The sequence below is a fragment of the Petromyzon marinus genome, chromosome 50 (assembly GCF_048934315.1).
Source record: "Petromyzon marinus isolate PM22_M1 ecotype Great Lakes invasive population chromosome 50, UKy_Petmar_22M1.pri1.0, whole genome shotgun sequence".
Taxonomy (NCBI): Eukaryota; Metazoa; Chordata; class Hyperoartia; order Petromyzontiformes; family Petromyzontidae; genus Petromyzon; species Petromyzon marinus.
In genome coordinates this window covers 3,243,921-3,267,868 of record NC_133716.1, presented here as the reverse complement: position 1 = coordinate 3,267,868, position 23,948 = coordinate 3,243,921, and the positions used below count along the sequence as shown (strand labels likewise).

The 23,948-nt window shown below is 52.0% G+C and overlaps 1 long non-coding RNA gene across 2 annotated transcripts in view; it reads left to right on the top strand.

Annotated features, from left to right (window-relative positions):
- LOC116953174 (uncharacterized) overlaps positions 1–23,948 on the top strand; it is a 55,565-nt gene that overhangs the window by 22,931 nt on the left and 8,686 nt on the right. Inside the window, exons 2-3 of one of the 2 annotated variants that reach the window (XR_012947169.1) lie at positions 21,594–21,642; positions 22,964–23,512. This is a non-coding gene — a long non-coding RNA (uncharacterized LOC116953174). Of the gene's footprint in view, positions 1–19,404; positions 21,643–22,963; positions 23,513–23,948 lie in introns of those variants that run through there. The other variant, XR_012947168.1, reaches the window with a different exon arrangement.

The window sequence follows — 23,948 nt, the reverse complement described above, 5'->3', positions numbered from 1 at the left end:
TAGCTAGGTGGTACGTGACTAGTAGTAGTGGCTAGGTGGTACGTGACTAGTAGTAGTGGCTAGGTGGTACGTGACAAGTAGTAGTAGCTAGGTGGTACGTGACTAGTAGTACTGCTAGGTGATACGTGACTAGTAGTAGTGGTTAGGTGGTACGTGATTAGTATTTGTGGCTAGGTGGTACGTGACTAGTAGTAGTGGCTAGGTGGTACGTGACTAGTAGTAGTGGCTAGGTGGTACGTGACCAGTAGCAGTGGCTAGGTGGTACGTGACTAGTAGTAGTGGCTAGGTGGTACGTGACTAGTTGTAGTAGCTAGGTGGTACGTGACTAGTAGTACTGCTAGGTGGTACGTGACAAGTAGTAGTAGCTAGGTGGTACGTGACTAGTAGTAGTGGCTAGGTGGTACGTGACTAGTATTTGTGGCTAGGTGGTACGTGACTAGTAGCAGTGGCTAGGTGTTACGTGACTAGTGGTAGTGGCTAGGTGTTACGTGACTAGTAGTAGTGGCTAGGTGGTACGTGACTAGTAGTAGTGGCTAGGTGGTACGTGACTAGTAGTAGTGGCTAGGTGGTACGTGACGAGTAGCAGTGGCTAGGTGGTACGTGACTAGTAGTAGTGGCTAGGTGGTACATGACTAGTAGTAGTGGCTAGGTGGTACGTGACTAGTAGTAGTGGCTAGGTGTGACTTGACTAGTAGTAGTGGCTAGGTGGTACGTGACTAGTGGTAGTGGCTAGGTGGTACGTGACTAGTAGTAGTAGCTAGGTGGTACGTAACTAGTAGTAGTAGCTAAGTGGTACGTGACCAGTAGTAGTGGCTAGGTGGTACGTGACTAGTAGTAGTGGCTAGGTGGTACGTGACTAGTACTTGTGGCTAGGTGGTACGTGACTAGTAGCAGTGGCTAGGTGGTACGTGACTAGTAGTAGTAGCTAGGTGGTACGTGACTAGTAGTAGTAGCTAGGTGGTACGTGACCAGTAGTAGTGGCTAGGTGGTACGTGACAAGTAGTAGTAGCTAGGTGGTACGTGACTAGTAGTAGTGGCTAGGTGGTACGTGACCAGTAACAGTGGCTAGGTGGTACGTGACTAGTAGTAGTGGCTAGGTGGTACGTGACTAGTTGTAGTGGCTAGGTGGTACGTGACTAGTTGTAGTGGCTAGGTGGTACGTGACTAGTAGTAGTGGCTAGGTGGTACGTGACTAGTAGTAGTGGCTAGGTGGTACGTGACTAGTATTTGTGGCTAGGTGGTACGTGACTAGTAGTAGTGGCTAGGTGGTACGTGACTAGTAGTAGTGGCTAGGTGGTACGTGACTAGTAGTAGTGGCTAGGTGGTACGTGACTTAGCGAGTAGCGACGTCTGGTAAGAGAGATCTGTGTGGGGAGTTGAGGGGGTTCTGTGGGGAGTTGAGGGGGTTCTGTGGGGAGTTGAGGGGGTTCTGTGGGGAGTTGAGGGGGCTCTGTGGGGAGTTGAGGGGGTTCTGTGGGGAGTTGAGGGGGTTCTGTGGGGAGTTGAGGGGGTTCTGTGGGGAGTTGAAAGGGTTCTGTGGGGAGTTGAGGGGGTTCTGTAGAGAGTTGAGGGGGTTCTGTGGGGAGTTGAGGGGGTTCTGTAGGGAGTTGAGGGGGTTCTGTGGGGAGTTAAGGGGGTTCTGTAGGGAGTTGAGGGGGTTCTGTAGAGAGTTGAGGGGGTTCTGTAGAGAGTTGAGGGGGTTCTGTGGGAAGTTGAGGGGGTTCTGTGGGGAGTTGAGGGGGTTCTGTGGGGAGTTGAGGGGGCTCTGTGGGGAGTTGAGGGGGTTCTGTAGAGAGTTGAGGGGGTTCTGTAGGGAGTTGAGGGGGTTCTGTGGGGAGTTGAGGGGGTTCTGTGGGGAGTTGAGGGGGTTCTGTGGGGAGTTGAGGGGGCTCTGTGGGGAGTTGAGGGGGCTCTGTGGGGAGTTGAGGGGGTTCTGTGGGGAGTTGAGGGGGTTCTGTGGGGAGTTGAGGGGGTTCTGTAGGGAGTTGAGGGGGTTCTGTAGGGAGTTGAGGGGGTTCTGTAGAGAGTTGAGGGGGTTCTGTAGAGAGTTGAGGGGGCTCTGTGGGGAGTTGAGGGGGTTCTGTAGAGTTGAGCTGGTTCTGTAGGGAGTTGAGGGGGTTCTGTAGGGAGTTGAGGGGGTCCATGTGGCAATCTGAGCGGCTGCTCTGAGCAAGGTGAGCTACGTGGCAGAGAGGGAGGGAGAGAGAGAGAGAAGTCTTTTCACGATCAGCAGGGCGCCAGTTGAATTCCAGGACACGAGTCGGCTCATCCCATCATTCGTACGTGACCGGGGCTCGTCGAACAGGAACCGTGTCGCGCGCGTGCCACTCGACGCGCCTCGCAATCGATGGAGTTGGTCTGCGTTGGGTGGTGGAGGGTGCACACGTGGACTCGATCCCTCCCTCCCGTCTCTTTGTCCCTCCACGCACACACCGTGTGCCCCCCCCCCTCCCACCCCACACCGTTCCCATTCCGAGACTCATTGCGCACGCTCCCTCCCTGCTCGTGCGCGTGGTTTACTGATGTCACGCTGCGAGCCACTGGGTCGAGTCCGCGCGGCTGCCCTGCGGTTATCTCCTGAGCGTGGATATTTTCCTAAAATCTCTCTCTACGTTACCCCCCCCCCCCCCCCCCACCGCTGTCTAGGCACTGATAATGTATCAAAGTCCTCCCCGGGTAACTGAGTTATTTCCTACTCTTTGGGTCTTTTGGTAAAGTCACTTAGATATGTTCAAATTAATTACAATAAAATGAACAAAAAACGACGACGTTTCGATCACAACCCGAGCGATCGCCTGATGACTATCGCTCGTGTTGTGATCGGAACGTCGTCGTTTTTTGTTGATTTCATTTGAACCGATCTACGTGACTTTACCGAGAGACCCAAAGAATGGGAATTCCTGCAATCACGAAAGCTTTAACTCAAGATATAATTATTTCCTTCCCAACATTGTGTTTGTTGATGTTATAGGAATAGGTTTTTACCCTTTTAACCGGCACAAAAACTGACACCTTTATTCAATGCATCATGTTTGCAATAATGTTGTTGTTGTTGTTATTGCTGTTGTTGTTGTTGTTGCGTGCCCCAAAGTGACACTGTGTTAATGTTGCTCACCCCCCTCCCCCACTCCCCCACTCCCCCACGCCCCCCCCCCCCCCACCACCAAAACAAAAATTCGTGTCAATTCTGGACGCAAATTTGCGAACCGTCGGACACAGTGAGGCGGGGCCCCCCCGCCCCCCCCCACCCCGCACGGCGTCCCACCGCTCCTCCACCGCATGTTGTGTCACCGCGTAATTGGCCATTATCGTGTGTGGGGGGGGGGGGGGGGGGTTATTTGTTATTGAAGACAAATGCTGTGTGAGCCAGAATCTGTATCACTCCGCAGACGTTCAACTTTAATTGCAAGCGCGATGATTGTTGCCATTTATTTGTTTTTGCCAATTAACCCTAACTCGCCGTAATCCGAGAAGATGGAGCGGCATCTGGGAACATTAATGTTGCAATCTCCGCTATAGATTTATATATATATACATATTTGACACATGTTCGCACGCGTGACCTCCACCTACCGTGTAATGCGTTGTGTGTTTGTGTAACAGCCGGTCGATCCCATAACACCTGGGTGGTCTGCCACGTGACCTTCTGCCAGCGAGCTTTTCTACGATTCGCGTGATGGCACCATCCGCTTGTCAGTCCACTGCTGAATGAGAGGCTCGAGCAAACCGCCTGGGTCGGGAGGGTGATTTGACCATACTTCACCGCGCTGGTCGCTCTCGATTATTCGACGATCGGGCGCTTAGACGTGGGAGCCAGAGTGCAATACGGGAGCGGATCTTCATTTCACGGACCTCTGCTGCTCACATCGCAGCTCCGCAGCCTATGACACCTGCTATGCGTGGTGGTCGTGCATGCGATCACTCTCCAGCCAGATCTCACCCTGCGTAGAAAAGCTGTCAGCGTTTGACGAGATGAGGCGAGTACCGGGTCATTTGTTCAGGGAGAGACTCACAGACAAACAACACACACACAGGGACCTGGCGGGTTAAAGCCGTGGACTAGTCTGTGTTGTGTGGATGAATTTGTTGAATTTGTTGCTAGTGACGAATTGGCACGTTCTGTTGACGTGACAACCCTGACTAGTTGGCTGTGTTGGGTGGTGGCGGGTTTTAACGACACATTTATACATTTACGCGATCTAACCCAAACACCTCTATTATGGATGATATTGGTCGCGAAAGTCTACGTGTTAAACTGAATTTGTTGAAGTTGGAATGCAAGCCCATGGTCTTTTACCCTTCCTGGCAATGTTGCCAGAAAGGGGTTAGACATCTATTCTTACTTCTCGTCATTATGGACACTGGGCAAACACAAAGGTCCCATAGGTATCCCCGGGTGTTGGGCTGTTGGGGCAAGTGCTTTGAGTGAGTAGCAGCAGCTATGAAGACCGATGTGGCACACGGGGAGGTGGATGGCCAGCACCACGCACGGCCACGTTTGCCTCCCTAGTGCTGACATTACATACACGCCTCACCAGGTACTCATTTAAGGTTGAGCCGACCCAGAGGAGACCCTTGACCGATTCAAATATCCGCCACTGTTATTGGTCGTGAGAACGAATAGAACTCGGATTGGCTGGCTTCGTAGCGCAGCGCGTTAATCGCTGCGCCACCGCTCCCCACCGACCTCGATGCGCACACACAGGAGACGCCCCTTTGCGGCGTGATCTGAGAAGTCTGACCGCAAGCCTCTTCTGGGCGAGCCGCTGAACTTCCTCCAAGGCATCGGCCACCCCAACTCAAAAACGAGCCGTCAACGCGCTGCGACGACGATCTCGAAGTGAGTCGAGCATGCACCGCTCTGAATCCGCCGAAGCGCAGAACCAGACGCGCGTGTGGTCGGACTTCCGTCGGAGAAAGACGCCGCTCCCGAGCCGCCGAATTTCAACAACCCCGCACGGATGGAGGGGGACGGGCGGGGGAGGTGGGTGGTGGGTGGCTGAACGTTTCACAAACAACTTCCGCAGTTCTCCTTCGTCCACGCGAGAAGCCCCGGTCGGGCGCAGTTCGAATCGAACGGACGCGGATTGATCCGGAGCGGGAATTACCAATCGCGGAAGAAAAATCTGGGCGGGCGGGGGGGGGAGGGAGTGGGGGCGGGGTGCGACCGAGTGGGGGCTTCTCGGGACTGAAGTGGCCACGCGTAAATCACGTGCTCGCGGCTTTGCCATGTGCGCGCGCGTGCGCTCTTGGGCATGCTCGGTTTATTAACGCGGAGTGGCCCTCTCCGTGCGCACGTCATTCACTTGACGGCGTACGCACACTCCCGCTCCGCGCGGGCGTTTTGGCCACAAATCAATCCGCTCGCTTCTGCGCCAGCGATGGGATTGATTCTCGACTCGGGCGCCTTCCTCTACGTGGAGTTTGTGTGTTCCCTCTCTCGTCTGCAGAGTTGTGAGTGAGTGGAGAGTGGAGTTTGTGTGTTCCCTCTCTCGTCTGCAGAGTTGTGAGTGAGTGGAGAGTGGAGTTTGTGTGTTCCCTCTCTCGTCTGTAGAGTTGTAAGTGAGTGGAGAGTGGAGTTTGTGTGTTCCCTCTCTCTTCTGCAGAGTTGTGAGTGAGTGGGGAGTGGAGTTTGTGTGTTCCCTCCCTCTTCTGCAGAGTTGTGAGTGAGTGGAGAGTGGAGTTTGTATATTCTCTCTCTCCCCCCATTCGATTTCTCGGTTTTCCTCCCATCGTCGAACCATCGCGCGCATTGTAACTGCCATTGGTCAAACATCCAAATGCTGAGACTGTATCTGGAAATTTCGCATTTGGGATTGCGCACAGCAGCGACGTCGCCTCCTGCTGCTAAACACCTGCAGGCTGCCCGTGACGCAGAGCGCAATAGCCAAGGCTCTACAGGAGTGGCGCGAGCACCAAATGTGCGAAATGACTAATAATAGCATCGATGTTCAGATGTTTGTCGTGGCCCGTGCTGAACCTCCCGCGTCCCGCTCGCTCCCAGCGTGCGCCGTTCAATTAGCCCGGCGGCCTCGCACAAACGCCTCCATCGCAAAGGCGCCGCCGACTCCACGGCGGCGGTCGTGAATCTGCGTCGCGTCCCGTTACATTATTGAGCAAGCCAGAGAAACACGCAAGCGCACACGTACGCATACGTGCGCACATCAATTTAGATACTCGGTCTTCGTTTCGTTCATTGAACGCATTTCGCATTGGCCATTAAACGTCAAAGTGGTTTTCTTGCTCCGATGCGCATTTGAGGAATTTGGTGCTAATCTTATCTTTACAGCCCCTGCACAGCCAGTGGTGGATATTCCACGTTCATATGGCAGGGATGAGCCTCCCCACGGGGCAACCACTGTTGATCTTCCCCGCAGAGTGGTGCCCGTTCAATCAACCCTGGACGAATGATGGGCTGAGCCAACCCCCTCCACTGAACCAGGATGTGAACTCGCGACCTTCTGATTGCGAGCCGCTCGCTGGACATCTGGCCGAGTTGGTTATCGCGTGCACATTCAACGCTGAATAAGTCGCTCCCTTTCTCATTTCGCTCGAGGTCCCCTCTGCCTCCCAGGACGCCTATCTTCTCGCTCGTCGAGACTGCATTGCCAGGCCCCGAGTGATGTAATTGGCTGCCTCCCATCTGTTGAAGGCCACATCTCCATTCCAGTTCTTAGACACTGCACGATTAGTATTATTTTTATTTTTATTTTTCATGGAATTTTCCACTTCTGATCTGGGCTAAGGTCTGCACGATGCTCTAATGAGGATCGCTTAATCTCGCCGTGCGAATATATGACCCGGGCTTTTTTTTAAATTACCATCGCTTACCGCGGGGAGATTACCCTGTTTGCGCCGCGACAGCTTAAATCGCCACAAAATCATGCAGATTGTATGCTGAATGTATTCCGGTTACCCCAAGCGCACCCACACCGCGGCCGCTTCCGAGCGGCCGCTCGTGTGAAATTTATCGCCGCCCCAGAGATTTATGCCGGAATCCTGATGCTCGGACCGCAAATCACTCATTCCGCTGCATGGACGTCCGAGTTTGGGATGAAATATTCCGGCAGGCATTGGCCATTGCGGGCCTCCCTCCTTTTAAATAAATTGTTGGGGGCACCTAGACACACTCTCTCTCTCTCCACCTCCCTCTCTCTCGCTCTCTCTTCCTTCTCTCTCTTAAGCACGTGGACCATGAGCCGTCCCATTGTGACCATCGCCTAGTCTGGCTCACGATTTGAATTCATTAGAATTGTTTTCGGTTCAGGTCCCCAAATTTTGCAGGGTCAGAGGCTCTGAGCTCGCACCGCTGGCGGCCAACTTAAACCACGTGGGTTCTTTCACAGACAATATTACCATTCACGTGGCCCTAAACCAAAATGTAGACCATCGTGACTTGGAATAGGCCCTTGGGTAGGGCGACGAAACGTGATTACCTGGCCAAATTGGTGTTCCCGTTGATTTGACTGCCACGCCAGAAGATGGAATTAAGATGGAATTAAATTGGCGACATCTGGATTGCAAGTCCAGTGTGCTCACCACTATACGGTGGCTGCTGCTTTCCTTTCTCACTGAGCAAGCTCAACGTGTCACGTTTATTTCCAGAAACAGCTGTATGCGTCCGGCCTAACAGGTAATGAGGTTTTATTTTATCGGTTAGTTTTTAAAAATATATTCGGTTACCGGTAACGCAAGAAACCCGTTTTACCCCATTGAGAGATCGACTCTTACAGACACGATGAGAGTGGACGATAAAATGCGCGCATTGTGATGCGGGCAACTGATTACCGACGCAAAGCTGCCGTATTTCATAACGCCCGAGACGAGAGAGACGCTCTCCCCCGTCTCAGATAAAACTGTCAGGCGCGCAATTGTTCAAATGAGACAGCCGCCGCAGCGGGGAATGATCTCCCAGACTCACGACCAAAAAAGCATGCCGCTTGTGTCAACTCATTTACATCTCCAATTAAAACTTACTCGCGACAACAATCTGCAAACTTTGGCGCAGCCAGAGAACGCTGCACGTTAACCGTGAACCGGCGGAGCGCGTTGCGTTTGAATAATTTAAGTGTATATTTATTTTGTATTCTTTGGGTCTTTCGGTGAAGTCACGTGGATGGGTTCAAAGAAAATAACAAAAACCACGACGTTTCGATCGCAACACAAGCGGTCGTCATCAGGAAAAGGGGGTTAGCTTCTCAAGGCAAACTGTTTATTAAGGTTTGAAATGGGCGTTTGCCCAAGTGTCAGCAGCATGGGCGGGGCAGCTAATGTTAATGTGAGTGGTGGTCAACGACGGCGCTGGTGGTGGGTTTCCACCAATTAAAGGGCTGCCAGGTAAAAATTAGCATGTTAATGTCAGATCGGAGAGTGGCCTCCACGAAGACAGCGCTGAGGTGGCTATGTTAATGTGAGAGATTAGCATGTTAATGTGAGATCGGTGAGCAGCCTCCACGGCGAGCATGTTGAGGTGGCTATGTTAATGTGAGAGATTAGCATGTTAATGTGAGATCGGTGAGCAGCCTCCACGGCGAGCATGTTGAGGTGGCTATGTTAATGTGAGAGATTAGCATGCTAATGTGAGATCGGTGAGCAGCCTCCACGGCGAGCATGTTGAGGTGGCTATGTTAATGTGAGAGATTAGCATGCTAATGTGTATTTATTCATTTGCGGTCCGCGTGCGACTTCCGTGCAATGTCCTTGTGCCGACTGCCTCGGCTGTCACGTCCCCGTTCTCGACTCTGTGTGAACGTATCTGGCTTTGTACGAATGGCATTTCTTATAAGTTGTACAGTAGATGTTTCTTTTACAAAGCGTGTACACGTGTCATTCCGCGCGTGCTCTCTATGTCTCCTGACACCTGGAGACACCATCGCAAACGAGACGGTGCCTTTAACGCACCAATTGTCACAGCCGATATTCTGATGCGTAATTGACGTGTGGGTTGGGCCACGTAACGCTCTTTCCAAATCTGTGTCGTAAGACGCTGCACCGCCAGACGCAGCCAAACGATTAAAATTGGCACACGTGTTGTACAAGCGGTTAGCGTGTCAATTATAATTATTATTGTTTGTTGAAAAGACAATTCTGACACACTAATTCAGCGATTAGATACGCGACATTTCACCCAAAACTATGCGAAAGCATTGTCAGGAAGTCAAGGATGACGTTGGCTGTGTCGGCTGGTGGAGGGTATCACGACAGATTTGGCCAGATCATCACGTGGCTTAACCCAATTTTTTTTTATTTTGAATCGGAAATAGGCAGCGTTTACAGAAATGCTTTATATTCAATGCTTGTATCATGCACGCATGCATGCTGAGAGTCACTCAACTCAAACTCATTTATCTACCACATTTTATATATAATATTTGCTGTTGGCATTTTTGTATAGTTGGCTAATTAACATTTTAAAGGGAACAGAGGGCAGTTTTTGAAGCGAGCTGGGCATTCATGTGTAGAGTGTGGACTATGAATATTGCATTGGTGTTCTTTTCATTTCTCGTTTGTTTGTATTTAATTCCAGTACGCGTTGTTTTCGTGGCTATTCATTGAACGCACCGCCTGAAGTGGAACGGCATCGGCGGGGAGTGGAAACACTCTCGCTAAAACATCACCCCAAGGAATCCCATGAGCTATGAAGCTCTTGTTCACAGATGTCCACAGTGTCTCATCGCCTCCACTCAGGACGTACAATGTCAGGGCACCCACACGTTCCTCGCTTACTGCAGCAGCAAACGCTCGCCCGGCTCACCAAGCTCACCAAGCTCACGCGACTCACCAAGCTCACCCGGGCACACCAGGTCTATAACCCCCCCTCCCCCCCACGCCCCCTCGCGTCCCATTTCTTCCATATCGCCCAAAATCACCATCGTCATCGTCGCTTGGGCAACCACCTCGAGCCCCTCCAGTCGCTCCACCGCCAACACCGCCTCCTAAACCAGGCACAACATTCAGAGGCGACACTCGGCGCTTGGTCCAAAAGCAATTAACGCTGCTGGGCGACAGTTTGCTTTGACCGAATCAATGCCGCTGAATGTCTGCGCTCCCAGAAGGCCGAGTGGCCCCCAATGGGTCGTGCAATCAAGTCCACGTTCGTGCTCGAGGCGGAGATACAAGAGTTGTGAAGGAGACACAGATGTCTGCTCGCCTCCTGTGTTACCTGTATTGTCCACGACGATTAGCGAATGCTTATTTTTTCTGCTGGTAAAAAAAAAATGTAGGAGACACAGGCGCAGGCCCCGCAATGGTTTATCCAAGTCACTGCCGGCAGAAGAGGCCTCTCTACTCGAGGTTTGGTCGCCCACGCGGGTTCATCGGCGGTAGTCTCCGATCGGGACGTCGCCTGCGTGGAAGAGTAGACCAATGTACCCTTTCGAGCTCACTTGAGTGGTAGCCCTTCCGTCAGTAGTGGCTCGGGCCAGCAATTGCAGGGTTGTACCTTTACCATTAACACCATCATCATCCATCATCATCTGTCACCATCATAATTCATCATTATCCATCATTATCCATCATCATCATCATCTACCATTATCCATCACCACTATCATTATCTATCATTATCCATCACCACCATCATCCATCCATCATCATCCAGCCCCATCATTCTACAAAGCCTCATGAAACACAATGTGCTGCAATGGTTGATATGAGTAATATTCAACAGAGAGGGGCTTTATTATTAGTATTGTTGCAAAGCAATTTAAGCTGACGCGAAGGCCTGACAGCTCTGCAATGAGGTTTTTTGTTCCTTCAAACTATTTATCCGTCGGCCTCCAGACGGATTACATTCATTTATTCATACTTTAATATTCTTACCGAAATATGTATACAGTACAGTGTATATATATAGTTTACGCGGAATTAATGTTTAATGCATCCCGTCCTTCAATCACATATCAATGCCAATCGCGAAATAGGATCGTGGCTAAGAGGCGCAGTCGGTGACGAGTGATGCGACTGATGGCTCGCGGTTCAGACTGCGGCTCGTGCGATTTCACCCGCACGCAGTGCCACCTCGCAATTTGGAATAATTGCATTTCAAAGCGCCCGAGCAGCCTTCGAAGACGGGTGCTTGAAGTCTGTTGATAACACGAAACGAAAACATTGACGCGTGTTTGTTTAACCAGGAAGAGACTCGCTCTTTAGCTCGACTGACAGCCGTTGCTTCGGGAAATTTGTAAATTCCCCTTTCCAAAGTTATTTTTGCTTGTGGCTGGTAGCCGGAGTTCCCGCAGGGAACCCACTCAACATCAAATAAATAAATAAATAGGCGGCGGCACTGGTAGCTTGGCGACAGATAGCCTGTCGACAACCAACTTGCGGAACTGCCTGCTACATCGTAGGTGTCTCACCGCAGGCGAGATCTCTCCGTGATCCATCAACACCCGTATCAAGTCCCGACCTCGCTATCAGTGGCGAGTGAAAACGGAACCTTTCACCGATCCACACGAGGCAGCGTGGTGAAGTATGGTCAAACAGCCCCGGTGACTCGTACGGCATGGGAAGGCCTTCATCCAGCAGTGGATTTACCGGAGCTGCCGGTCACGATTATGCATTTACTCATGATTACTTGACAGTGCTGTGTTGTGAAATTTTCTTAGCGTTCGTGATATCCCCTTTAGCCAGGAAAGCCTTGCTGAGCCTCAAGACTCCTTTCCAGGAGTGTTGGGCATCGTGTGGGGATGGTACAGCACACACGCACGAAACTACGAACAGATAGATTCAAGGATCCAGCGCATTAATGCTATTTCCTGGCCACCTCGTTAACAATCGTCACAGCTCTCAAATGCCGCGTTTCCTGCACATGCAAACTGAGGAATGCAAATTTATTTATTGTTTCTCAGTCACTTAACGCAAAATCAGAATCACAAAACTTCTGCATGCAAGCGTGTCTTGTGGTGCTCCCCTCTTTAGACAGTTTTTTTGCAACGAATGATGGAAATTCCACAGTCGCGCGCCAGGGACAAGTCTCTCAGTGAGACAATCACCGTAGCCTTCCCATGAAGTGGTACTGTTTTAACTTGACTTAAGGCTTTCGTGACTGCAGGAATGCATGTTCTTTGGGTCTTTCGGCTTTGTTACCAGGATGACGACCGATTGTGTTGCGATCGAAACGTCGTAGCTTTTGTTATTTTCTTTTGAACCTATCTACGTGACTTTACCGAAAGACCCAAAGAATATTGGTGCTTTTTTATCAGCCCCCGTGGGGATCTTTTGGGCTGAGCCGGCTACCGGCCATGACGTGAAGTGGCATCCTCTGGCTGATCATCTTTCGTGTTGAACTAAAGTACAACAGGAAGTGATGGGGCTGGAGCGCAGGGGTATCACAGCCGATATTTTCCCCCAAACAACTTTGAAAATGAACGGCGAGCGCTGAACGCAGGGGTGAACATCGAACACCCCCCCCCCCCCCCCCCCTTGCACTTTATTCTCACGACAAGTAATTCCATCCGCGAGCTGGCCGAGAGCCCCATCCGATCCGTGTCGTGAGATCCGTGAATAGCAGCAGCAGAAGAAGAAGACGAAAAACCGCGAGAAAGAAACCAGAACCAAAAGTTGTAAACAAGACGCCTCGCCGCTTCGCACGCGTATGAGCAGAGCGGGCGGCGAGAGAATACGAATAAAACCGCATGCAGACGAGCGGTGACGGCCGCTGAGTGATGTCCAATGTTATTAACAGGTTGGGTCTCGGAGTAATCACCGTCTTCCTTTGTGATTCTGTCACGTCGGCTGACACCTTGACTCTGCCGCGCGGATGACTGGGAGGGGTTTTTTTTTTAACTGCCGCCGTGCTCGCGTCCTCGACGGACGGGACCGGACCTGACGGCGGAATCGAGGAGCCGGCTCCCTCCACCACCTCCCTCCCTTCCCCTTCACCGCGAGTATCGGCAGCGGCACATTCTGTGCCGTTCCATCTTCACAAGCGGCTCCCCCGCCCGCTCGCAGTTCCTCGTGCTGCGCTTGCGAACGGAACGGCCCCGGTTGGAGGCGGCCGTGAAACATCATCAGCAGCGGGGGGGGGGGGCAGTCAGAGCGTTCTGCCTTTTTATTGCTTAACGATCGGCGTCGCGAGAATACCGCCGAGAGAAAGAGAGAAAGAGAGAGAGAGAGAAAGGGTTAAGAGCCAGAGCTTGTTAGGACAGCTTGACGTATGGAGTGACCTTTCTTACCCAGCTGGGGACGGCTGCAGCTTCTCGCAGAGATATGATTCATTTTTCTTCGCGCGTTACCTTCATTGCTCCTGTAATTCAATCCCGCCTCTATTTGTGTCCATCTGTCTTAATTCTTCCGTATCAGCGCCGTGTCTCTCTGTATGTTGGCGCTTTCAATTTGTCTCGCCCGCGTCACCGCCGCGACTTTCTCTCTGTCTGTCCTCGTCTCTCTCTCTCTCTCTGTCTCTCTCTGTCTCTCTCTGTCTCTCTCTCTGTCTCTCTCTGTCTGTCTCTGTCTGTCCTCGTCTCTGTCTCTCTCTGTCTCTCTCTGTCTCTCTGTCTCTCTCTGTCTGTCTCTTTCTGTTTGTCTCTCTCTGTCTCTCTCTGTCTCTCTCTCTGTCTGTCCTCGTCTCTCTCTCTCTCCCTGTCTCTCTCTGTCTCTCTAATGCATGTTTCTCTCCGTGTCTCTCTATCGGTGTGTATATGTTTACGTCTGTCTCTTTCTCTCTCTCTTTCTGGCATCAATGACATTGGCCATTTTGACCAATTGACCTTGCTTATTGATGAGATCGTGAGATTAAATGCTGGCCAATATTTACTCGATGCTTAAATCATCATAATCATCAATGTTACACTTGGGTAAAGCATCACCAGCATCATTGGTGATGGAAAGGAGCCATGCAAATACAGTACAATAATGGATTTTACTGCACTATCATGTGCTTCTCACAGCAGCCTGTAGCATCTCTTGTGCACCGCAGTCGCCCATCAAAGCACTGCCCAGGCTTAAAATCCTGCTCAGCTTCTGATATCTGATGAGATCGGCACATCCAGGGTTATTTTTTTAGAGTTGACCAAACATCCCAATATAGGACCACATACAGTGAGGGAAAAAAGTATTTGATCCCCTGCTGATTTTGTACGTTTGCCCACTGACAAAGAAATGATCAGTCTATAATTTTAATGGTATGTTTATTTGAACAGTGAGAGACAGAATAACAACAAGAAAATCCAGAAAAACGCATGTCAAAAATGTTATAAATTGAAAAAAAGTATTTGACCCCCTCTCAATCAGAAAGATTTCTGGCTCCCAGGTGTCTTTTATACAGGTAACGAGCTGAGATTAGGAGCACACTCTTAAAGGGAGTGCTCCTAATCTCAGCTTGTTACCTGTATAAAAGACACCTGTCCACAGAAGCAATCAATCAGATTCCAAACTCTCCACCATGGCCAAGACCAAAGAGCTCTCCAAGGATGTCAGGGACAAGATTATAGACCTATTGTAACTTGGGCAAATGTGTATGCCGGTGCTGTTTGCATTCCCACTCGTTCACGACTCCAGATCGTTGTCTCTCTCTGTAACACCAAAGTTATGCGGAGATGAAAATTGTACACATCACAACTTCTATCTTGTAAATAGTCTTTCCTCCTTACCATAAGAACGTGGCATTTCCATTTTTTTGTAATTTTATTTCGTTGGTTGCGATTAGCATTGCGGATTAGCAGATTGTAAAAAAAATAGTTTTAAAGCAGTTAGCACCGAATTACATAACTCAAGGCGCGCTAATTAATATTTTGTTTTCTCGTACATCGAATACTTTGGAGAGCGGATATATTTTTGGTTTAAATCCAGATTTCCTAAATCACTTTGGGGGCTTGGCGAGGCTTCGTGTGGGGGGCGACGGGGGGGGGGCTGGAGGCGGAGCTGCGGGGGGGGGAGGGGCGATGTGGGGGCTGCGATGACTCGGGGCCCGGCCTCATCCGGGCCTTCGGGGTGGCCGTGCGCGCTACCGCCCGTGCGTGCGGTGTCGCGCGCATTGGCGAGGCGGGCGGATCGCGGCGGCCGCGTTTGCCGCAAGCGCCGCGCCCCCCCACCCACCTTTGCCGAGAGGCCCCGCGCGGCACCGCCACCGCCGTGACGCGGAGTAGAGATTTTTGATCGATGATGCGAGAAGATTTATTGATCACGGGGAGCGGTGGCGCAAACGGTTAGCGCGCTGCTGCGTGGCGAACCCCGGTGAACCGAGTTCGAGTCTAGCTCCTCGCGGCCAGCACCGGCACCAGTGACGGCTGTACGATCCGGTCCGGGGCTTCCCCGACATCGAATCAGCCTCAAATGGGTATACCTGGTGCAGTGTGTGTGTTGTTGATCATCCCATCCCCTTCGCGTGCAGTGCCGGCCTTCGTAGGTGCTACTCGCCAACAGCTCTTACCCACAACAGTCTGCTGAGGCTATACGGGGGACCTTTGTCTTTAGCTCACGCTGCCGAGTGAGGGAAGGAACAGCGCTCACGCACGGCTGTCGCGATTCGCACGGTTCGCTTGACACCGCGGCGATGCCACGCGTGGCGCGTCCAAGCTACTCTGATTCACTCACTCACTCTCTCACTCCCTCCACATCTCGTCCTGGTGATGCTTTGATGCAGTCTTTCGTGAAACTTGGCGAATCTGCTCGCTGCTGAATGTGGCTGTGAGGGTTGCTCTCTAACTTACCCGGAGAGGTGAAGTTGGAGAGACATTCCGGGAGCGTTAAACGCGTGTGCGCGTGACGATTTAATTCGTTCAGCCGTGTCGGGTGGTGGAGGAGGGGGGGTCTTAACCACACAAATCTGGTTAGTTAATGTCGTGGCCTAACTTTTAAATCGCGTACGAGTCACGTACCGTATTGCATATATTTTTTTTTAATGACACGTGGATCATTTGAATCTGAAGAGATTACAGTCAACAAAGAATGTTGAACAGAACTGAACAGTGCGCAGAGACGCGCGGGCGAGACGCATGCTTGAAGTTGCACTTCGAGACAGGAAGAGAGAGGGACACGTGGATTAGAAGACTCACGCGGGCCTCACGACAGCGTGCCCGCTGTGGACGACAGTGAGAGCGAGAGGCTTGGGCAGGGCACGTCGTGGCTCGAGGGGACGGAGCCAGCGGTCGAGACGAATAGCGGAGCGCAGCCAAAGGGGGGAGTGATGGAACACCAGCGGCCTAGAGGATCGTCGTTCGCGTGCAGCAGCAGCAGCGGCGGCGGCTGGGCCGATTGCTACATTGCAGGAGGTGGGATGAGAGGTGGCGGCGGCTTAAGGGAGGCCTACATCCAGCAGTGGATTGACCATGGCTGATGACGATTTGTATGCGTTTGAGAAAATCCTCCTCCTCCAGCAACAAAAAACAAACAATATCCAGTCGCTCGGTGCGGAGAAAAAAAGAAAATAAATTATCATGAAGAAATAAAACGCGGAGCTTGGGAGAGGCCTACATCCAGCAGTGGATTGACCACGGCTGATGACGATTGTATGATTTTTGGGAATATCCGCCTTCTCCTCATCCTCCAGCAGTAGCAACAAAAACGCACCAATCCAGTAGTTCAGTGCGGAACAAAACAATAATATAAATAACAATGAAAAATAAAAAAATAAACGCGAAGCATCTGGATGTTGTGACATCGGCGTTGGCGGCTTATTGAGCTGTACCCGGCGTGTGCTAAAACATTAACTAATGGTGGCGTGACACGACAGGCGAGTAAAGTAATGCGCGCTAACAAATTCACTCTCCATAAATTGGAGTCTTAACCTTGCCCGGCCCGCGTCGCGGCCGAGGGATGGACGCGCAGCTTCGGAGCCTCGACTGGAAGAGTGTGTGAACGTGCATTTATGTGTGTGTGTGTACGCGTGTGTATGTGTATGTGCACTCGTGTGTATGTGTGTGTGTACGCGTGTGTATGTGTACGCGTGTGTATGTGTGTGTGGGTGGAAGCGCGCTGAGCTACGAACCCGGCGACCCAGGTTCGTTTCCCGCTCACGGCCAACACCAGTGACGATTATTTGAACCGGTCCTGGGCCCTTCCCGAGGTCGACTCAGCCTAAAATTAGTACCTGGTGCGGTGTGTAAATATCGCTACTAGGGAGACAAAGGCGGCCGGGCGTGGTGCTGGCCACCCACTCCCTCGTGTGCCGTTCTGACCTTGATATGTGCTCGCTAACAGCACTTGCTCCAACAGTCTGTTAAGGCTATACGGGGGATCTTTGTCTTTTTGTGTGTGTGTGTACGCGTGTGTATGTGTGTGTTTGTGGTGAGTTGTATGTGTGTGTGGGGGAGCGGTAGCGTAGCGGTTCGCGAGCTGCGCTACGAACCTAGCCACCCGAGTTCGATTCCCGCTCACGGTCACCAACAGTGACGATTATCTGAACCGGTCCTGGGCCTCCCCTAGGTCGACTCAGCCTCAAATGAGTACCTGGTGCAGTGCGTAAAAATATCGCCACTGGAGAGACAAAGGCGGCTGGGCGTGGTGCTGACAACCCACTTCCTCGTGTGCCGTTAGGTGCTCGCGAACAGCACTTGCCCAAACAGTATCTTCTTTGGTTCTTTCGGTAAAGTCACGTAGAATGAGAATAAAATAATAAATTGATAAAATAAAATAACACAATAATATTCTCACGACGTTTCGGCCACAACACAAGCGGCCTTCATCAGGTGAAGGGGGCGAGACTGTCTGGTAGGACAGCGCTGGACTGTCAATTTATTTTTTTATTCTCATTCTACGTGACTTTATTCTCATTCTACGTGACTTTACCGAAAGAACCAAAGAAGATGAATCATTGCAGTCACGAAAGCTTTTAATCGAAACCCAAACAGTATGTTAAGGCTATCCGGGGGATCTTCGTCTTTCTGTAGGGGAGCACAGGTGGTGCATCTGCCGCTCATCACGTGGCCTCAACGTGCACCTGGCCTGGTAAAGGCGACGAGGTGACGTCACCGAGCGTTGTGGCTGTGTGCGTGAGAGCGTGGCTACGTGTATGAGTGGGCACGCGTGTCTGTCCGTACGCGGTTGCACCCGATTCAAGAGCCGAATGGCTCACAGGGCTATATCAAATAAATGAAACTGAAACTGTGTGAACCTACCCGAGGTCGGACACCAACACAAGTCGACACGGCCGCAAAGGAGTAATCTGGCACCAGCACTGGGGAGACAAAGGCGGCCGGGCGTGGTTACTGGCCATCATTGGTGCTCGCCAATATCACTTATCCCAAGAGACCCTAATGGGTCTGATGACTACACCGGGGGACGCGTGGCTTGCGGGACAAGCAGGGAGGTGAAAATTGCACCGTAACGCATTTAGGGGGATAGACACGGAGCTGATCCGTTTGCAATCCCCCCTCTCTCTCTCCTCTCTCCGTTGTCGCGAGCGCTTTGAGACCGCATCACTCAGCGCGTTCATTATTCCGCGCTTTACGCGTGCGGGGAGTTAGGAAACAGCACGCGCAGGTACCGGTTGGCGAACGCGTGCCACGTGGCACACGGAGAGGTGGAATGCTTGCCGGAGAAGGCGCGGACTCTAACGCATATTAGCAGATGAATGATGCTTCATTGATTGAGGTGGGGGGGGAGTTCTTATTGAGAAAAAAAATCACATTTAATCCAGGGGGGGTGGGGGGGTGTTTCTTATTGAGAAAAAAAAATCACATTTAATCCAGGAAGAGTCGATCTCCGCAAAGGGGATTCTCGTTGTAGGATTTAAAAAAACAACTCTTACCGTATTCTCTGGATTATAAGATGCTCCAGAAAGTAAGACGCACCCCAGGACTTGTGCTTTAGAATACAGTGGAGAGGAAAACGAAAATTGTCGGCAGCAATTTTACGATGCAGTTGTTGGGTGAAGTGCTCAGATTTATGATTGGGGCTGCAGGCCTTGCGCAGTGGTTAGCCCTGGGGAACTTGAACGGTGCGAGTGGGGAGCGGTGGTGCAGCGGTTAGCGCGCGCCGTCTCCGAAGCCGGCGACCCGAGTTGCGATCCCCGCTCACGGACACCAACACCAGTGACGATTATTTGAGCCGGTTATGGCCCTCCCCTAGGTCGACTCAACCTCAAATGCGTTCCTAGTGTGTGTGTAAACATCACCACTGGGAAGACACAGGTCACCCACCCCGTCGTGTACCGTGCCGGCTCGCTAACAGCATTTGCCCCAACAGACTGTTCGGGCTATAAGGGGGATCTTTGTCTTTGTTGTGGGTGGGGAGCGGTGGTGCAGCGGTTAGCGCGCGGCGTCTCCGAAGCCGGCGACCCGAGTTTCGATCCACCGCTCTCCGTCAACATCAGTGACGAGTATCTGAACCTGGTACTCGGCCTTCTGTGCGTCAGCCCTTCCTAAAATGAGTACCTGGTGCAGTGTATAAACATCGCATCTGGGGATACAAACGCGGTCGGGCGTGGTGCTGGCCACCCATATATACAGCCTATTGGGGGGGGGGGGGGTGGGTCGGTGGGTCTTAGTCTCGTGTGATTGTGTGGCGTTTGGAACATTCACGTAGCCATTCATGTCCAGACCTCCCGTGCCATTGGGCCAGCACTGACGATTCGCTTGCCTGACCATCGCGGTCGGTTAATTAAAAAACCGGGGACTGACTCAAATCAACACAATCATGATTTGAAGCTGTCGTGACTGCGGTGGAACTGCTGGATTATATTTTATCCGCCTGAGGACGAGCTTACGTGACTTTACCGAAATAACCAAAGAGCATGACTCAACGCAGTTTGCTCCTCGGCTGACATCCACAGGAATGCGCGCACTCATTGGCTGCTCGGCTGCTTAATCGAATGAACGGATGGAGGAGGTCCGCACCATTTGGGTGAATATGGAGGCAAGAGAGCTCTGCGATGGTCGTTACGTGGCTCCAGCTGCTGCCGCCGCCGCTGGATTTCGTGGAGAAATCGTTGCCAGTCAGCAACATTTCTGACTGCCAACGATGTCTGACGGCGGGAATATCTCGCGTTTCCCGCCTCCTTCGCACGTTTTGTTTTGTTTTGTTTGACGTCGAAGCCACGGCTGTCATCACCCGCAGCTGGGATGCGTCGCTCCCGAGGGTGTTAGCCGGGTGGGTGGGGGGGGGGGAATAAGTCGCGCGAGAACGAATGAAAGGGGACTAAACTCGCTCGCCGATAGAGGGATGTGTTTTACACGCGCGGCACCAATTGGTGCTTTGTATTCTTGGTTCTTTCGGTAAAGTCACGTAAAAATAAAACATATATATTTTCTATCTACGTGACTTTACTGAAAGAACCAAGAATATGAATACCTGCAGTCACGAAAATGTAAGTACAAAATTGTAGTGCTTTGTAGTTTTCACGAACGGTAAACCCTGGGCTTGGCTTCCCCAGCACGCTCGGTAACACTTCATAACAACAACAACAACAAATGACAGCCCTTGGTCGATTCATTGTTGGGTGAGTCTTCCCCGTGCCGTGTACGTCACGGGGGTCTTTAGACCACGTTTCACCACCACGCGGGTCGGCGAGCGTTTGATGAACGGGAGGTTCAGAACCGGTTCAGATATCACTCGCCACTGCTGTTATCCCCGCTTGGGTATCGAACCGAGGTGGCCGGACGATCAAAGCGCGGTGCGCTAAACCACTGCGCGACCGCGTCCCCGCAGAATCGGTGAATTCGTGAGCGCCGATTATCCTGGTGAGTTTTCAATTTTTGTTTTACAAAAGAGAAGAAGAAGATCAGAAACGGCCGTGATCGGCCGGGGGGGGGGGGGGGATGAATCGCAAGGCGCGCGCCGCGACCGAGAGCGGCGATCGACGACAGTGACGCGCCGAAGCAGAGAATAAATAAATAAATAAGATTTGAGATATTTATAACCGACAACATGTGTTTTTTTACTGAAATGAATAAATAAACACGGTCACAACCGAATCGTGGCCACCACCGCCGCCTCCCCTCCTCTTCCTCCACCTCCTCCCGCGTCTGGCCGGTTTTTTTTTGCGTTCGTGGGGGGGGGAGCTGGGTGGGGGGGGGCCTGGGCTGGCTCATAGCAGCGCCTGCGACCCCTTTAATCGCAGCGAGTGGAAGCGTCGCCTCCTCTCTCGGCCGCGACGGCGGTCGTGCCCGCGGTGGGCCGTCGCGACGCTCGTGACGCTTCGACTGACGTTCAAGGCGCCGCCCTACGCCAAGACGCCGCCGCTCCCCCTGCGAACGACCCGACAGTCGCCGGGCACCCATCGGTGAGCGCGCCGTCGTAATTCAAAATTTGGCGGGGAGGGTTGGGGGGGGGGGGCGCTTTGTTGTTGTTCCTTCCAGAAGAAAATTAAAGCGTGATGGTGACAGTGCGCCCGTCTCCGCTCTTCCTCGTCACCGCTGGCGGAAGTGCCCTAGGATGCCTCGTCTCGCCTCGTGGCAGCTGTCAGAGCAAAGCACCCCACCATCTCCACCCCTACCGTGTGCCGTCAATACCGGGCAAATTACTTCTGTCGGGAGCACCTTCGCCAGCAACGCCGGGCGATAGAGCGGGACTGCCAGTCCAAGATTCGATGAGATCCGACGCATTCCCGATCGGCTGGCTACTGCCACGGTAAATGTGGAATTTCTACTCTGCCCGAGTACAGGACCACCGAGACTGACCATGTTGCTAACTGGCCGTCGATGTTGTTATTCCAGAAAATTCGAAGTGAAGTTGGTGGATTACGCAGACGTGGAACGGTCACGGGTGAGATTTTCACACTTTAGGAAGCGAAAGTTAATTTATAAGGCAGTACGGCAAGTCGGCATGGTTTGACTCATGCTCCACCCCTATGGGTTGATTCCATGAACTCTGGTTTAATTCCACACCCGCGGACACAACTTAAAAAAAGACCTTAATTTAACAAAAAATATATATTCCCGAACAAAATAGAATTACCTCTCAAGCCTCAAGTGAGGTTTTTTTATTTCTGGGTAGAGCTCTCACATGACGATTATTGTAATTCTCTTCATTATTAATTGGCATAACCAAAGGTTAAAGAAATCCAATCTCGAGGAAAATTCACCGATGCAAAATATTCCGAGGCCCTGCGGAGTGAAATGAGGCGGGGGAATTCTCTCTGTCTGCCACTGAACGTCTCACTACAAAGGACGACTCAACTCGCCGTGGCACACTGTCAACATTCACATTACAGTGACTCACTGTCAACATTCACATTACAGTGGCTCACTGTCAACATTCACATTACAGTGGCTCACTCTTAACATTCACATTACAGTGGCTAACTGTTATCATTCACACTGCAGTGGCTCACTGTTAACATTCACATTGCAGTGGCTCACTGTTAACATTCACATTACAGTGACTCACTGTCAACATTCACATTACAGTGGCTCACTATTAACAGTCACATTACAGTGGCTCACTGTTAACATTCACATTACAGTGGCTCACTGTTAACATTCACATTACAGTGGCTCACTGTCAACATTCACATTACAGTGGCTTACTGTCAACATTCACATTACAGTGGCTCACTCTTAACACTCACATTACAGTGGCTCACTGTTAACATTCACACTGCAGTGGCTCACTGTTAACATTCACATTGCAGTGGCTCACTGTTAACATTCACGTTACAGTGGCTCATTCTTAACATTCACACTGCAGTGGCTCACTGTTAACATTCACACTGCAGTGGCTCACTGTTAACATTCACATTACAGTGGATTACTCTTAACACTCACACTGCAGTGGCTCACTGTTAACATTCACATTACAGTGGGTCACTGTTAACATTCACATTACAGTGGCTCACTGTTAACATTCACATTACAGTGGCTCACTGTTAACATTCACATTACAGTGGCTCACTGTTAACATTCACACTGCAGTGGCTCACTGTTAACATTCACATTGCAGTGGCTCACACATTGCAGTGGATCACACATTCACATTGCGTTAGAGGGATTAGCGTTGGCCACCTGCATGAGTGTTTGAAGGAGCCAATCTTTGATTGGGTTTCTCTCACTCACTCCTCTCTCTCTCTCTCTCGGTGAGTTTTCAGGGACACGACGCCTGTGCCAACCCCCGCGGGCACCACGGCGGTGCCAACCCCTGGGGGCACCACGGCGGTGCCAACCCCCGCGGGCACCACGGCGGTGCCAACCCCTGGGGGCACCACGGCGGTGCCAACCCCCGCGGGCACCACGGCGGTGCCAACCCCTGGGGGCACCACGGCGGTGCCAACCCCTGGGGGCACCACGGCGGTGCCAACCCCTGGGGGCACCACGGCGGTGCCAACCCCTGGGGGCACCACGGCGGTGCCAACCCCTGGGGGCACCACGGCGGTGCCAACTCCCGCGGGCACCACGGCGGTGCCAACCCCTGGGGGCACCACGGCGGTGCCAACTCCCGCGGGCACCACGGCGGTGCCAACCCCCGTGGGCAGTCGTTGGTGCTCAGCGGCATTGGCAGTACGAACCGCGGCTCCATTCTCTGTAAAGTGCACGGTCGCTGAGCACAGAGGCTCAACATCGCAAGCGGCCAGCAATAAACAGCACGAGCGACGGTGCAATGGACGAGAGTGTAACATGGGCTTCTGGAATTGAGCGAGGTTAGTTCGTGGAGGAACTGTGGAAGAGAGGCGATCTGATATATTGCCACACTGGTCCATTGCGGACTTTGCATGAGCGTCACTCACTCCTCCACCACCCTTGTGGAGGACTCGGTCTACCAGGGACTCGGTCGTATCCACACGGTGTTCACAATACACTTACCTACTCACTCACCCACTCACTTACCCACTCACTCACTCACTCACCCACTCACCCACTCACTTACCCACTCACTCACCCACTCACTCACTCACTTACACACTCACTCACCCACTCACTTACCCACTCACTCACCCACTTACTTACCCACTCACTCACCCACTGATATATTGCCACACTGATATATTGCCACACTGGTCCATTGCGGACTTTGCATGAGCGTCACTCACTCCTCCACCACCCTTGTGGAGGACTCGGTCTACCAGGGACTCCGTC